The 7,948-nt window shown below is 44.0% G+C and overlaps 1 pseudogene; it reads right to left on the bottom strand.

Moving 5' to 3' along the window:
* Positions 1–244: 244 nt before the first annotated feature.
* On the bottom strand, positions 245–454 carry LOC144493243 (U2 spliceosomal RNA; annotated as a pseudogene).
* Between the last annotated feature and the right edge of the window lie 7,494 nt (positions 455–7,948).

The raw sequence follows: 7,948 nt of genomic DNA, 5'->3' as shown, positions 1-7,948 counted from the left end.
ACGCTTACCCAAAGATCAGAGGTCGAATGCCCGTCACGACAGCGCAGAGTCGCTGAGCAGAGACTGATAGCCAAGTTCCGCACACATGAGGACGGCCTCAACCGGGATCTTGGATTCATGTTTTTTTTAAATACTTTTCCAATTCAATCAAATCAAATCCAATTCAGAGTCTCAACAAGTTGAGACATTTCAGATCCAGGCTGACAAGACAGGGCGAGCGACCAAACCACCCTGTCCTGGGCCTGATCTACATGAGCCAAGCTGATTGGAGAACGGGGAGGTTCCTCCTCCAAGACTTGAGCTCATTTGCATCTTAGCCAAAAGGCCGAGATGCCGCTTTTAAAAATTGCTTCATATGAAACATATGAAGCTTCAGTGTAACCTAATGACCTCAACCGAGTGCAGCATCCTATCCATACTACACTTGATCTTAGCCAAAAGGCCGAGAAGCAAACCCCCATGACATGCCTGGGCTTGCAAAATCTCACTAACTGTCCTGGCTGGAGACAATACACACCTCTTTAACCTGTGCCTAACCCTCTCTCCACTCGCATTGTCTGTACCTTTAAGACTTGATTACCTGTAAAGACTCGCATTCCAACCATTATTTTGTAAATTGAGTTTGTGTCTTTATATGCCCTGTTTGTGAACAGAACTCCCACTCACCTGACGAAGGAGCAGCAAGCGCTCCGAAAGCTAGTGGCTTGTGCTACCAAATAAATCTGTTGGACTTTAACCTGGTGTTGTGAGACTTCTTACTTTATTCTCTCTCCACAGATGTTGTCAGACCTGCTGAGTTTCTCCAGCATTTCCTGTTTTTGTTTCAGATCCCAGCATCCGCAGGATTTTGCCTGGATCTCTGTTAAGCTTGGCTAAAGCACCTTTTTGATGACAATACAGTAATCAGCGCAGTCACAGTCTGGATTTTGTGTTGGAAATCCTGGAGTAGGCCTTAAACCCACAATGCTTGATTTGGATGCAGAAGTATGACAAACCAACCAAGCTGCCACATTAAATTAGCGTGAATTGCTGAGGGGTTAAGGCATTAGGAATAGGAATGTTCAATAATTTATTAAACTGGTTCCTGATTGGTAGGCCATTTCATTTGTTCTTATTATTGTTAATAGAAGCCCCTGGGGCCTCTGCTACAAAGAAAACAACTCCAGTTCATGTTTGGTTTCAAACACATCTCTCGGGATGCTCGGTTTCCAGGCTGTCTGTTCTTGTTAAAGGATTTTGATGATCCAGGCCACTGCTTTACAGACTGAGATTGCTTTTAGATAGGTCTTTCATATGTTTAAATCCCCTTTTAAAAGGTCAAGTTGAAGGTTTTTATAAGTTACTGATATTTCAGCATATTGCCCCGTTCCCCTTTAGTTTTCCAGTAGAGTTTGGCTATTACAGACGTGCTTCCTTGGTGAGTGTTTTTACACTCTGTATTTTTCCTCCCTGTAACTCCCCTTGGAGCTGACTTATAAAGAAAAACATCTTTTATGTTAAGAGATTGATAGCATTTGTAATGATCACTGTGATGCTGCGATGAGATCTGATAGTTATATGGAGTCTACACAACTCTCTTTATTTTTCTGAGCTCCCATTTGAATTTACTTTTCTTTCAGGCTCTAATCCATGGGTTTACAGAGAGACTGTGAGAGCACTTTGGAGCTGAAGGGTAGTTGAAGCTCTTCTCCTTTCGTTAACGCTGTACTTTAACAAGCTAAGCACTAACCAGAGTTTCTATGTGTCAGATAGGCCCTGTTACCTCCACAAACATGGTCAATGCCTGGAACAGAGTCCGATGCTGAAACACTGACCGGTGTTGATATTTCAGGACCGCTATCCCTAGACCATTCCCCGCCCTCCGTCTCGCGTTCCAGCTTCAGGTGGCCCACAAATTCACTCACTGATTTCCCACGTGTTTTGTAAAGTGTGGGTGCCGAGACCCACCTGATCCGATGGCAGATTACCAGACTCTCATTTTCCCAGGCCTTCATGCCCTCTGCAGGTTGCTGTCTTCATTACTGTGTACTTTAATGTGTTACAAGGCAGCGTGCCTGCTCTAGGTTACAGTACTTTGTTTCCAGTTCTCACCATATCGTTTGACAATCAGTGATTTCAAAAGGAAATTGGATAGGCACTTGAAGGAAACAAGCTTGCAGGGCTACAGGGGCCGAGCAAAGGGAATGGGACTGACCTGGATTGTTCAGCAGGTAGCTAGCACCGATTTGATGGACCAAGTGCCCACCTTCTGTCCTGTAAATGACCCTAGTTTAATATTGCCTATTTTCCAACACCCAGGGTCCTTTCAAAGAAATCATTGGCTTGGCATCAACTGTAGCTTGTGAAAAATCATTACGTTTTCTAACCTCAGTTTGAAAAAGAAATATTTTCAAACGTTCAGTTGGGCACTGCCAGTCTGCAAGGAGCAGTGCCAAGGGGGTGGGGCCTAAGCAGGGTGGGGCCTGAGGGGAGCTATGACGAGGGGCTATGGCAGGGGGGACTATGATGTGGAGGGCTGCGGGCAGCTATGTGGGAGGATTGCGTAGGGGTCAGGTTGGGGGAACATGTCCGGGGTCAGGCATGGGGAACCATCGGGAGGGTCCTGATGCCAGCGATCTATGTTGGAGGGGGGGTGGGGGAACATGCCGCCAGTGATGAGGGTGTCCCAATGTCCATGGGGGAGGGAGGGTGTCTCCAAGTGTACTTTGAGATTGGGGCATCAGCGTGTTTAGGCCCCACATCCCCAATACCAAAGCATAATGCACTACTCTCCCAGAAAGTGACTGAGTGTGGGATGATTGCTACTTGGGACGAGCATGCCTGATGGATTGACACAGATTGCTCTGGTATTCTCGCCATTATGACACTTTTTTTGGAGAAAATTCCACCCAAGGTTTCACATTTTGAGACATTTACTGTAACAATTAGACTAAAAGCACTATTGACTAAGCACGATTGTAATAGGCAACTTGTACTTTAAACTACAGAACAGAACATTCTGCTTTTACCTCCAACACAAAAAAACTCACTGGAGGCACTCACCACACTGGCATATTTTGCATTGTCCCTTAAGTAGTTATTCAATTTTATCAGACTCAGTCCAAAATGATTTTATTCTCCCGAGCATTTTCCACTGTTTACTTCTGTTCCTTTCCTTCCCCAGCTTGGTAACTTTTAGCCCAGACTGTCTTTCACATTGAGGATTTTTTCTGGCAATTCTCTCCCTAGTACAAGCTAGGCAAATCTTCCAGCCTTGTTTCAAATTGGTCTTTTCAAGCTGAGGTTGAGCCCCTATCCACATTCCTGAACAATGAACCATAGGAACTTTTGGCATCTTGCTGGCCCCCTTCTATGATCCTGCAGGCTACCTATCTCTGAGTTTCAGGGATGTCTTAGAAATCCTTGCCCTCTCAAAGCCGATCTCCATGGCAATATGAATCACATGGCAGAAATACTATCAGCTATCCTTAAGACTCTAACTTTATTTTAACTTGGAAGTAAGTGAGCCATTTAAAGCATAACTGTTTACAATCTGACATTCCCAATACCTTTCTGGGACTTTGAGACTGGCAATCTAACCACTGTAAACACAGGTGCTGTTGCCATTGTCTCCAAGAGTGAACAGGCTTTCACCTTTCTAGCAAACAACCCAGGCCTCACTTCAATCTTCAACAGCCCGTGAGCCAGGCCTCTTGTTACGCAGCCTTCAGAACAGGTCACATTACCCCTTTATTTTACCTTACAGACATCATTCCAAAACATAACAATATTATAAAACCTCAACATTGTAACATAATCAAAGGATATGGAAAAAGGCGAGTAAATGGAGTTGAGGTTAGACCAGACTTGTTCTAATTGAATAGCTGTCCAGGTTCGAGGGGCTCAATAGTCTGCTTCTATTCCTGACGCAGTGGTTTAATTAATGTTTTTGTACAATTTTAAGATTATTTCTTTGTCTCATGATGCCATTGGATGCAAAGCCAAGGACATCGTTTAGCTTTTTTTCATCTCCATGTCTGTTTCCTTTTATGATCTGTGTATCTGGATATGAAAGTCCCTTTGCTCCTCTACCAGGACGCTGCTATAGACAGACACTGAACTGGACCAGCCATATAGACACTGTGGATACAAGAACAGGTCAGAGGCTGGGAATGCTACAGTGAGTGACTCATCTCTGACCTTCCAAAGCTATTCCACCATCCACAAGGCACAAGTGAGGAATGTGATGGAATATCCTCCACTAGACTGGATGAATTTTTTAAAAATTCATTCGTGGGACGTGGGCATTGCTGGCTGGCCAGCATTTATTGCTCATCCCTTGTTCAGAGTGCAGTTGAGCATCAACCACATTGCTGTGGCTCTGGAGTCACATGTAGGATGGACCAGGTAAGGACAGCAGACTTCCTTCCCTAAAATATATTAGTGAACCAGGTGGGTTTTTCTGACAATTGTTTCATGGTTATTAGTAGATTCTTAATTCCAAATATTTTTTATTGAATTCAAATTCCACCATCTGCTGTGGTGGGATTCGAACCTGCGTCTGCAGAACATTAGCTGAGTTTCTGGATTAATAGTTTAGTGATAATACCAATAGGCCATCACCTCCCCTGCAGCTCCAACTGCACTCAAGAGGCTTGACACCATCCAGGACAAAGTGGCAGGAATAGCCTTCCACCAAATTAGACATTCACCCCTCCACTGATGCACAGCGGCAACAGTGTGTACCACCTACAGGATGTAATGCAGCAACTTGCCAAAGCTCCTTAGACAGCAACTTCCAAACCATTTGGCAGAATAAGCACAGCAGGGCTACTAACATCTGCAAGTTTCTGTACCAGTGTCCTGATTTTGGAATATATAGCACTATTCCTTCATCAACGCTCCATCAACATCCTGGAATTTATAATCTAACAATACTGTGGGTGTACCCACACCACATAGATTGCAATGGTTCAAGGTGTCTCACCACCATCTTTTCAAAGGCCATTAAGGATGGGCCTATAATACTGCCCTTTGCCAGTGATGCTACCATCCCAGGAAAGGAATGAGTTGGAGACAACTTAAAAAGTTGTCTCCAACACAACTAGAGACACAGCAAGAAAAATGAAAGCTGAAGTTATTGACAGCAGTTGTTGGGTTTATTCACATGTTTGGATGGAACAGCCAATCAAGCCCAGTTTTAAAAAAATGATTAGAATGTGCCAGATAAAGGCGGCAACATCTGCTGCCTAAGGATACAGGAAAGGTTAATGCTGACACAGTGAGCAGAATTCCTAATTCATTTCAGAGACAGGACCAGAGGGAGGAAAGTCTGAAAATTGGTGTCAGAGTGTGGCAGGCCAGTTTGTACAGATGTATGACATCATAGCCAATGTTCAAACATTGGCTTTTGTCTCTCTTCACTTTACCTAACCACAAGGTGACCTATGACCTAGTCGATGATTGTAACCAGGCAATTTAAGACTTTTTCTTCTCTCACTCTCTTATAACTCCTTCTTGAGAAATGATTGCTTACGCCTCACATACTCTTTGCTTAATTTGTCACTCTCTACAATTGCATCATATATCTTTCGTGTGAAATTCAATTGGACCCCAGCCAAGTGACAGTAATAGACTGTTTCATTGGTCGGATGTGTCAAGAAATGAGACAGCCCCTCCTTCCTGTATGACGAATAGTTTGATTTTAGGACCAATTTCTATCCTTCCTTGAGAAAACCATACATCAGTAATGGCCAATTTTTGAGAGAATGCGGCAGCGTTAATCAGAGGTCAGCAATCTCTCATGCCTCCCACACAAGGAATTGCTAGATTTTGGCTGTTAGAAATTATCTTTGCATAAAGTCTTGATGGATAAATTTTGAAATCACCCCTGAAACCTGTTTTTTGGGTCTTTTCCTCAAAGTGCTCAAGAAGATCTCTATCTGTTCCTTAACCTAACTCAACAATATTGCGGAATTTTCAGACTTGTGAAGAAATAACTTGATCATCACATTGAATCATCCAAATTCGACTGGTTCTAGTTTAGGAAGCGCTGTTAAAAATAGTTGTCATTCCTCCTCTTATCAACACCTGAGAATTCAGCTACAGCAATGGAAAACACGTATTGTGAAAGATATTTTTATCTACGTGTTTAGTGTCCTTGGTCCCTTGTTCTTCCTTATCTACATAGAGTATCCTGGTGACACCATCTGTAGGGCTGGTGTAAGTTTTCATATACACACTGACGACACCAGCTCCATTGCTCCATCACTCTCTTGACAGGCATCACTGCCTCAGGTCTTGAATGAACTTTAATCACCTCCAGCTTAAGATTGGGAATGCTGATAGTTTCTGCCAGAAACTTTGTTTCTTCCGCTGCTCTGAAACTCTCATATATCATTTCTGACTTAGTCTTGATTACTCCTGTGCTCTCCCGGTCAACCATACATCTTCCGCTCTCTGTAATCTTCAGTTCAATGCCCTGATCAAAGCCCTGCTCCAAATCCCAGTCATGTGTCACCTTCACTGGCCTAAAATGACTCCCAGTCCTCAGATACCCCAGCTTTAAAATGCTCAGTCATGTGTTTCCTTCTGTCGCCAAGCTGTCTGTTCTATTCACGCCAACTGCACTTCAACATTTTCTGCATTACTGCTGGCTGTGCCATCAGGTACTTAAGCTCTAGAATTCCCTCCATCTCCACCTTCAATTTCTCTTTGTAGAATCTCATTAAAAACCGCATTAGTTTCGACCACAGGGGAGCTGAGGCTGGGGTGGAGCTAGGGGATGTTACAGAGGTGGAAGTAGTACTGTAGTCTTAGTACTGTAGAGGATCAGAAGGACCTTGGGGTCCAGGTCCATAGGACTCTAAAATCGGCCCTGCAGGTGAAGGAGGTGGTTAAGAGGGCGTATGGTGTGCTGGCCTTTATCAATCGAGGGATTGAGTTTAGGAGTCCGGGGATAATGATGCAGCTATGTAAGACCCTCGTCAGACCCCACTTGGAGTACTGTGCTCAGTTCTGGTCGCCTCATTACAGGAAGGATGTGGAAAAGATTGAAAGGGTGCAGAGGAGATTTACAAGGATGTTGCCTGGATTGAGTGGCATGCCTTATGAGGATAGGCTGAGGGAGCTCGGTCTTTTCTCCTTGGAGAGACGTAGGATGAGAGGAGACCTAATAGACGTATATAAGATGTTGAGAGGCTTAGATTGGGTGGACTCTCAGAGGCTTTTTCCCAGGGTGGAAATGGCTGCTACGAGAGGACACAGGTTTAAGGTGCTGGGGAGTAGGTACAGGGGAAATGTTAGGGGGAAGTTTTTCACACAAAGGGTGGTGGGCGAGTGGAATCGGCTGCCGTCAGTGGTGGTGGAGGCAAACTCAATATGAGTACATGGGACTTAATAGGATGGAGGGTTATAGGTAGGCCTAAAAGGTAGGGATATGTTCGGCACAACTTGTGGGGCGGAAGGGCATGTTTTGTGCTGTAGTTTTTCTATGTTTCTTTCTATGTTTCTAAGTAGAAAGTCCTTGTGCTGGAAGGGTGTAAGAAACTCCGTTTGGGATCAAACTGGATATCATGGTTGTGAACAGCCTGGTTTAGGTCAAGACTGCGGCATGAAGGGGAGATAATTAGTTATTTGGTGGTACACAACTTGAGTATTGCTGGAAGTATAGTCTACAAGTATAGTCTTGCACTCACCAGGACAATTCACAAGAATATTAAATACAATGGGAGCATATATGAGAAGAGAGTGCTGATAGGTTGGCAAATAGATTCTGATTGGTGCTGTTGCCATGGAGAAAGTACCAGTTGATGGTGACGGGCAATTAACTGCTAAACATTGTTTGAAATTTTAAATCAGGCAGCTTGACTCTGATTGGTCAAGTCATTGCTCTGAGGAATGAATCAGTGAATGGCTGCCACTCCTTTTGTTCACCTGAAACATACGCAATGTGTGTATGGGTTCATTC

This window comes from Mustelus asterias, chromosome 4 (genome assembly GCF_964213995.1).
Source record: "Mustelus asterias chromosome 4, sMusAst1.hap1.1, whole genome shotgun sequence".
Classification (NCBI taxonomy): domain Eukaryota; kingdom Metazoa; phylum Chordata; class Chondrichthyes; order Carcharhiniformes; family Triakidae; genus Mustelus; species Mustelus asterias.
This window is presented reverse-complemented; position numbering and strand designations above follow the sequence as displayed.